Here is a 9,631-nt window from a genome sequence, read left to right as displayed (position 1 = left end):
GTTATGTGTTGAAGGATGGATACAGCTGGATGTAGGATTTGCTAGTTTGGGTGAGATATTATGCTTCCCTGTATCCCCAACACCCGATTGCATAACCAGAAAATTTCGGGAGTCTATAAGTGGGAATTCAAGTAGCTCCTAGTATATCTTTCTGATAGATGTATGATATGAAATTGGGGTTCGACGTCTAGTGGTCCGCCTATCCACAGTTGGTTTTACAGTGGTCTCGTTGTGTCTTAAAGAGTTCTTGGCTATGCCGACTCGGGGACGTTACGTATGTCATATGCACTGCCTTGTACATGATGGTGTTGTACGATCGAGCCCGTGTAGGCCCCACCACGAAAACTTCGGACGAAATCTCTATCATATGTTTGTTCCGGCTTATTCTGCAAGCCAATCATTGGTTTTGATTTGAGTTGTGTTATTCGAGTTGCTTCGAAGTAAAGTGTTGATTCCATACCTTTTCTTAACGGTGTTTTCATATTCCTATGTGGATACTAATCCTTCATGATGATCGAGTTTGTCATGTCAATCCTTCTCAACCGGCGTGTTTTCTCCTCAAGTGGATCCGATCATTTTCAACATCCGCAAGATCAACTCAAGCATTCTCAACGGTGTTTGTTTCATTCGTCCCAAATTGTCTTTGTTTTCCCACTCACCCACCCTTTTTTCTTCAAGGAATCCGATGTCTTAATCAAGTATCCATTTTATTCTTGTGAAGTCTCTCCATTCTTTTCCTTCAATGTTCTTATCCGGTGATTCTCATGAAGAGACTAACGGAGCTTCTAGTTCACCATCATCCGTTCTTTTTCTTCTCCGGTGGATCGAATTGAAGTTTTGGTGTTGACCATATCCTTTCCTCGTTTCACATGTTTTTCCATGCAGGTGCACCTCATAATCATTCACCTCTCGCTATTCAATTGTTCCGGAGTGCTCAAGATATCTCAGAAGATTTATATTTTCATTGTTAATCCGTTCAACATATCTCGAGGTTGTTATCTCTTTCAAGCCATTTAATTCAACCAGTGCATTCTCTTTTTTAAATCATTCCACGGTGTTTCTTTTGAGTGGGCCCTAACCCACATGTTTTTCCCAGGATCTTACCTGACTCTTCTTATTTTTTCCGGAGCTTTTCAAATGCATTTCGAAGTTTGACGTAAGAATGATTCATCATCAGTCATATGTATTTCTCCAAGATCTTTCAAATTCTTTTCATCGTTGGCTCAACTTTTCCATTCTTCATTCTGGTGTGCCTCAATAATTCTTGCTGGTGTTTCTCATCGTCATTCTCAACATTTGAAGACCAAAGAAGAATTTTTCCTCCATATCTTGCTCCATTCTCTTAAATATTCATGGCTCTAGCTTCATGCCATCCTCTCATAATTATTTTCGATTGTGGCAATTCTTTTCACCCATCCAGAGCAATTCAAGAGTCTTCTCAGTTTGTTATCCGGAGTCCATCAATTCAGGTTTATTCATTCTCAGCTGTCAGTTATCATTCTCCAATCTTACCGGTGCATCGTTCAAGTGATCTCTAATCACTTCGTGATCTCTTCGTTCTCATATATCTTAACTCTCTCATGTATGTTCATTCATTTGCTAATCCTTACCGGTGATTCATCCTTTTAATTCATTCGTTGTTTCGATCCTACCGATGGTTCGTTGAACACTTTCTCAAGTTGGCGCTATATCTCTCTTAATCCTTTCTACAAGAATAAGTAGTATGCCAAATCCTTTGGTTGTTCATCAATTTTATTTGTGAAGGATACGCATAACATAATTCTTGTTCTTGTTCATCCAAGTGATTAATTCCTTATTCCGGAGGTTCATCAAATTCTTGATCTCAATTATTCATTTTTTCTTTCCCGGAGTTCCAACCTTTTCAATCATTTCACCATGGAGATTCATCTAAATCGGTACAAGGATTCACCTTGTGTTTTCAACTTCTCTTTCTTTCCGTTTGATCATTCTTTTGTTTAACGGAGTTCTTCATGAAGGTTCTACAATGGTGGTTCATCAAAGGATTTATTCCCTTCTCCAAGCGTTCATCAAGATTCTTTTCAAAGGAGCTCAAGAATTCTTCATCTTGCATTCCGGAGTGCAATTCTTTCTATCGTATCATTGGAGGTGGTATTATGTCATTCTTGATAATTTGAGTTCATGTTTCATGACTCACACGTTGTTAAGAATGAGGTATTTTAAATCCATCAATCTCTTCATTGAAGTTATCTTGGGTTATATTTCACCTAAAGCTTCCCTAAGGATTGTTGCTATTATGGTGCTTATAATTGACCCAAGTTCTTTTATCCTCACGGTGAAACAAGTTCCTCGTCTTCTTGGTCATCTATCCAATCTTGTTTTCGTTAGTGGCAGGTTGTCACCTCATAATTTGAGATGTATTCCATAAGACCATATAAAGCTTATCCTTTTCATTGTTTCATTTCCGACAACTCCGTTCGACCCTTCTCCTAAGGATGACTTCTCAAGCTCTTTTGTGGCAGAAGTTGGCATTTTCTTCTCAATTCTCCTATTTCAATTATTTATCTTATATTCTTTCGTTCCGGAGGCATTGAGTTGTTGTTCTTTCACCCGTCATCTCGTTTTGGCAAATATCATGTTCTTTTCATGCCTATCCATTTAACCGGAGTGTTGTACCCCTTTTGAACAAGTTCTTTTCGCCTTATCAAGCCTTGCATCTCTTTTCAACCGGAGTGCTGCCCGAATTTGTTCTTCCTTGTTCTTTGTCCTAACGGAGTGCTTTCAACTTCGCTCATTCTCGTTGCATTCTTTCTTTCAATTTTTTCAACCTCTCAGGGCTCGTGGTTTCACTCCTTTGTCAAAGAAGCAACTTAGCTTTACCTCTCCTCTTTCTCTTCCGTTTTGTCCCTCTAGTGCCATTCTAGACCTCGGGACGAGATCCTCTCGTAGTGGTGGAGTGTTGTAACGCCCCGAGACCAATGTGCTAGGTGTCCTCCAGTTTTTTCACTGTTGTTGCCTTGTCATTGCTTGCGTGTCATGCATGTCATATCATGTCATCATGTGCATTTCATTTGCATACATGTTCGTCTCATGCATCCGAGCTTTTTCCCCGTTGTCCGTTTTGCAATCCGGCGCTCCTATGTCACCCGGTGTCCCTTTCTACCTCTTTTCATGTGCGTGTGTTAAACGTTTTCAGATTGGACCGAGACTTGTCATGTGGCCTTGGTTTACTACCGGTAGACCGCCTGTCAAGTTTCGTGCAATTTAGACTTCGTTTGATACTCCAACGGTTAACCGAGGGACCGAAAATGCCTCGTGTGTGTTGCAGCCCAACACCCCCTACAAAGTGGCCCAAAACCCACCTAAACCTCCTCCATCATCTCGGCCGTTCAATCATGATCGCGTGGCCGAAAACCGCACCTCATTTGGACTCTCCTAGCTCCCTCTACCTATAAATATGTGCTCTCCTCCGAAATCTCGCGCATTTGAAACCCTAAAAAATTCCCCTGCTCGTCGTCGGACACGTCCAGCCGCCGTGCCAAACGAATCCGGGCGCGACACGTCAGTGCCGCCGCTCCTCTCTCTCCTCCCCACCGCCGGGCCCGAGGGAGCCCAGATCGGGCCCGCCCCAGGCTAGATCGGGCCGCCGCCGCTCGCGCCCTTCCGCGCCTCGCCGCCGCCGCCATGTGCCTCCGCCGCCTCCACCGTCCACCGGCCTCGCCCCGCCGGCACACCACCGCACCGCTCTCGCCGGTTGCGCCGCCCCGCGTCGCCGGCTTCTTCTCTCCGCCGCCGTCTTCCACGCCGCCGGCGAGCCGCCACTCGCTGGAATTCCCTCCGGTCAGATCCGGGCGGGTGGATGAGACCCACCCGTCCCCCGATCCAAACACGCCGTCTCGCGAACCCGAATCTCCTCGTCCCGCTCCATCTCGTCCCGCGTTGACTTTTCGGAGGTCATTTTTCTACCAAGTCCCAGTAATTTTTAGGCATCTTCATCGCATCATAACTTTGCATCTGTGACTCGAATTCGCGTGTGTAGCATATCAAAATGTTCGTCTCGACGAGTACATCATTTCATCTCATTGCATCATTTTCATTTGAGCTCATCTTGATGCCCGAAATGCTGTTGGAAGAGGGCTATGTGATGAATTTGTCAGACCTGTTTCAGCAAATGGCCTTTTGTCATTTTTTTCCATGATTAATGTGTGCATGCTATGATCCTGAGCTCTACATGTGTTTTGTTAAATGCCATGCCATCTTTACAGAGGTGCTTGCCATGTATTTTTTGATATTTGTGGTGACTAGCACAAGCATGCAAAGTAGCGTAATCGTTGATGCTCATTTCAGGGACATAGAATTTCACCAAGTCCTTGTCCTGATATTGTTGTTATGCCATATGTTCATGTTGTTTCCTAGTGATCCGTGCCTCTTTTGAGGATGATTAGTAAGGATGTTTTGTTAATATTGTGGTGCTCTATCCATCCATGTATTTTTTTGCATTTATGGAGCACCCTAGCTTGAGTCAATCGAGCTCTACTTTTGCTATAAAATGTTCCTGGCAGATTGTTAACATGTTTAGCAATTTTGCCGAGCTTGTTGTTGTTGATCCGTGCATGCTATGTTGTAGTTCTTGCCATGTCTAGCTTCTATGCCATGTCTATTTGCTGGTTGTATGCTTAGTTTGTCATGCCATGCTTTGTAGTGAGTGCATCGAGCTCGTAAACATGCCTACTCGTTAACTGTTTTACATGCTCCAGTTTTTCACTAAGTCTGAATCTGTTTTTATGTTTTTGCTATGTTCACATGCTTGCAATTGTATTTTCCGATCCCTTTTGTCTCAAGGTCACTAAGGGACTTTTGTTAAGTGCTTTGAGTAGCTTAATGCCATGCCTTGCTTTGCCATGTTAAGTTCCTGTAGCATGTAGTTTTCATGCTCTAAAAATTGCTTCCTGATGATAAATCCAGACTTGTGTTAATTTCACTAAGTCTGAAACCTGTTATCATTTGCACTTTTGCCATGCTTGTTTGAACCTGCTATTGAGTGAATTAGTCATAGCTCAGTGTTCATATTTTGTCAAGCATCTTGAGTGCATCGCTTCCATGTAATTTGTTGCTATGTTTGAGTTCTGTAGCATATTTATCTTGATGCATTTAGATGGTCACTTGCTGATTATCGCAGACCGGTACCATATTTGTTTTGCTTGCCATTTCCAAACCGTGCATCCGATTCCGGTGATCTTTATATCGATTTCAACCGAAATCACCTCCTCGTTCCAGTGGCACTCTTGGATTTCCATGTTGAGTCCAGGTTCAGTCATTCCTTTCCAAATCTTGCATATGCATCACATACCGCATCCCGCATATCATACCATGTTCATGTGTTGGTTGTTTACTATATTGTGTGCTTCTTTCCGGTGTTGCTTCTTCGGATTGGTTCCGATAACGTCGCATTTGTGAGGAACCGTTCGACTACGTCCGTTTTTCTTCTTCATGGACTCGTTCTTCTTCCTTGCGGGATTTCAGGCAAGATGACCATACCCTCGAAATCACTTCTACCTTTGCTTGCTAGTTGCTCGCTCTTTTGCTATGCCTATGATGCGATACCTATCACTTGCTTATCATGCCTCCCATATTGTTAAGCCAAGCCTCTAACCCACCTTGTCCTAGCAAACCGTTGTTTGGCTATGTTACCGCTTTGCTCAGCCCTTCTTATAGCGTTGCTAGTTGCAGGTGAAGATTGGAGTTTGTTCCTTGTTGAAACATGGATAATTTGTTGGGATATCACAATATCTCTTATTTAATTAATGCATCTATATACTTGGTAAAGGGTGGAAGGCTCGGCCTTATGCCTGGTGTTTTGTTCCACTCTTGCCGCCCTAGTTTCCGTCATATCGGTGTTATGTTCCCGGATTTTGCATTCCTTACACGGTTGGGTTATAATGGGAACCCCTTGACAGTTCGCCTTGAATAAAACTCCTCCAGCAAGGCCCAACATTGGTTTTAACATTCGCCACCTAGCCTTTTTCTTTCCCTTGGGTCGGCCAACCCAAGGTTCATCTTTATTTTAACCCCCCCCCCCCGGGCCAGTGCTTGTCTAAGTGTTGGTCCAAACTAAGCGATGTCTGGAGCTACCAGGGGCAACTGTGGGCTAGCCCACCCGACGTCTTGCTCATCCGGTGTGCCCTGAGAACGAGATATGTGCGGCTCCTATCGGGATTTGTCGGCACATCTGGGTGGCTTTGCTGGACTTGTTTTACCATTGTCGAGGATGTCTTGTAACTGGGATGCCTAGCCTGATCAGATTGTCTTGGGAGAAGGAATATCCTTCGTTGACCATGGGAGCTTGTGATGGGCTAAGTTGGGACACCTCTGCAGGGATTTGAACTTTCGAAAGCCGTGCCCGCAGTTATAGGCAGATGGGAATTTGTCAATGTCCGGTTGTAAAAAACCTGAAGTTGATCTTAATTAAAACGCACCAACCGCGTGTGTAACCGTGATGGTCTCTTCTCGGCGGGGTCATGGGAAGTGAACACGGTTTTGGAGTTATGTTTGACGTAGGTTGTTTTAGGATCACTTCTTGATCATAGTTGTTCGATCGTGCTTTTGCCTTCTCTTCTCGCTCTCATTTGCGTATGTTAGCCACCGAATATGCTAGTCGCTTGCTGCAGCTCCACCTCATACTTTTACCCCTCTTATAAGCTTAAATAGTCTCGATCGCGAGGGTGTGAGATTGCTGAGTCCCCGTGACTCATAGATACTTCCAAAACCAGCTTGCAGGTGCCGACGAGACCACGTAGGTGACGCAAGCGAGCTCAAGGAGGAGCTTGTTGGAGATCGTGTTCGTCATGTTGTTCTGTTTCCAGTTGATCGGTAGTGGTGCCCAGTCGGGACGATCGGGGATCTGTGTAGTTTTTGGGTAGTCTTATTTTATTTTGGTTCCGTAGTCGGACCTTGTGTGTATCTGGATGATGTAATGCTTTATTCATGTAATTGTGTGAAGTGGCGATTGCAAGCCAACTATGTATTTTTTCCCTTATGTATTACATGGATTGTGTGAAGATTACCTCACTTGTGACATTGCTTTCAATGTGGTTATGCCTCTAAGTCATGCTTCGACACGTGGGAGATATAGCCGCATCAAGGTCGTTACAATAGAGCAGGTGCGGCCGCACTTCGACGCCCTTATGGCGGAAGAGCTACCAGCGCGGGAGGACCTATGCTACAACTTTCGTCTCCTCAACGAGCACCGGTGAACAAGCGAACAACAATGCCGCCGCGGACATGTGGCCCTATGATCTTGGCTTCTTAAATGAGCAGCGGGCGCTGTATCAGACCATTCCTAGGGCCCGCGAGGCCCTCTCCATCGTCCTTCGAGTTGTTCCGCTCGCCGTGGCACCGGCGTCTCGCGTTGAAAACATGGTCAACGGACATGAGGATGAGGAGATGACTTTACTTGGAGAGGATGACAGTGGGGACCCACTAGGGCCATAGCTGCACATACACAAGTGGCTCCTTATTAGTATATAAAACTATATTTTTTTGCTTCCTCATGGTTTCCTGACATCACGGTTCCACACTATTGTCAACCTATGTAGTCAATAAATGAGAGAATTTCACAAGAAGCGGCCGACAGCTGGGATCAAGCAGCTCGAGCAGTATTTGTGTTTTTGAGGTGTGAGCACTTCAGAGTTTTTCTTGAGTGATGTTTATCCTAGATATTAATTTTTCCCCTCTGAACATCAACGAAAACATCGCTGCAGCTATTAATTGGGCAGGCTGTGGCCCATCTAGCCTAGGCCAGATATCTAGCCCAGATATTAATTTTTTTCAAGCTGAAAATGGCTAGCCCAGCTATACTTTTTTTAGGAATACCCAGGCAAGGTCAAGTTGTTATTCTCCACCCTGCTGGGCTGCAAATCTTTCCTAGGAGGGATGCATTAGGCTTAACAAGAAAATGGGCTTTAAGAAATAAAAAATGGGATGTAATTATAAAAACTGGGCAGTAACTATAAAAAATGCACCAAACACGTAATTACTTTATAAAATATCATTTTTGGATATTGAAAATTGTAATTTCATTAATTGTTGTGAGCGCAATGTTTCGTTGGATTTTTACGTAATATAAATTTATATTGAAATTGTATTTAATCTGACTAGAAATTTCGGGATAAAAATATTTCGGATCCCATCAAAATGTGGGAAATTTTATTGAATTCTATTTTGAACGGTTGGTTGAAATGGGTTGTACTTTTAACAAACTGTAATTGGGCTGTAGTAAATTCCATTAGAATTCAAAAATTGGCTGCACATTCTTAGAAATCTCAAATGGGCTATAAGTTCTCTGCCACACACTTGTGGCCTTAGTAAGATGACGCGTCCCCTCAAAAAAAGAGTTGATGCGTATGCAAGGCTTTGTCAACTTATAGTCAACACACGGTTCTAGCAGCAGTGGCCGTTGGATGTCCATCCAACGGATGTCGTGCTTCTTCTTCAATCTCGGATATTCTAGCTTCACCCGCCCAAAAAGTGATTCCTCCTCCTGACATCTGGGGCGCACCATTTCGGAAGATGACCTGTGGGCCTACTAAGTTGACGCGTACCAAGGGCTTTATCAACTTAGTCAATATAAATGATTATGGCTGCAGTGATCGTACGATGTCCATCCAACGGCCGTCGTGCTTCTTCAACCTCTGGTCTTCTTGCTCCAGCCGCCCAAAGTAGCGCTGGTCGTGCCGCCTGCTCCTGCCTCCCCAGGCCGGTTGTGCAGCCGCACAGGCCTCATCTGCCCCTACTACTCCTACCGCTGGCCAGGGCATCCCTCCACTCGCACACACCCCCTATTATTCTGCGGCGATGACAGCCTCACACCATAGCCGAACAAGTGAACCCTCGTACTCCTCTCTGCGTGGGCATCCACTGTCGCGTCTTCCCCGGCTCCGCGTCGTCCGCTTCCTAGGCCTCGCCGTCATCCACCGCCCTGGTGCTCTCGGCGCGGCGCAATCAACGTGGTCAAGGAACGACTTCCATCGGAAGAGTACTGTACGTGGAGAGGATGACAGCTGGGTCCATGGCAGCTGCAAGGAAGTGCCTCCTTATTACGCCGAAAATAATTATTCCTCCACCTAACAGCAGGGACCCACCGGACGGGCCAACGTATTTGGCGAAAAAAATGTTTCCCCCCTGACTGCTGGGACCCATGGATGGGCCAACGTATTTCGCAAAAAAACGTCCCCCCGCTGTTAGCTCGGACCCACCGGAGGTGCCTCCTTATTACGCACAAAAAATGAATACTCCCCCTACTAGTTGGGACCCACCTTGGTGGGAGGCTGACTTGTGGGCCTACTAAGTTGACGGGGATGGAGTGCTTTGTCAACTTATTCAATATGAACGAATCTAGCTCCATTGACTGTACGATGTCCATCCAACAGCTGTAGTGCTTCTTCAACCTCTGGTCTTCTTGCTCCAGCTGCCCAAAGCAGCCCCCGTTGTGCCGCATCCTCTTGCCTCCCCTGGCCGGTTGTGCTGCTGCAGAGGCCTCACCGCCCCTACTATTCCCACCGTTGGCCAGGCCCTGCGGTGACTGCAGCCTCACACCACAGCCCAACCAGTGAACCCTCGTACTCCTCTCTGCCCGGGCTTCCACTGTCGCATC

This window comes from Triticum urartu, chromosome 7 (assembly GCF_003073215.2).
Source record: "Triticum urartu cultivar G1812 chromosome 7, Tu2.1, whole genome shotgun sequence".
Taxonomy (NCBI): Eukaryota; Viridiplantae; Streptophyta; class Magnoliopsida; order Poales; family Poaceae; genus Triticum; species Triticum urartu.
This window is presented reverse-complemented; position numbering follows the sequence as displayed.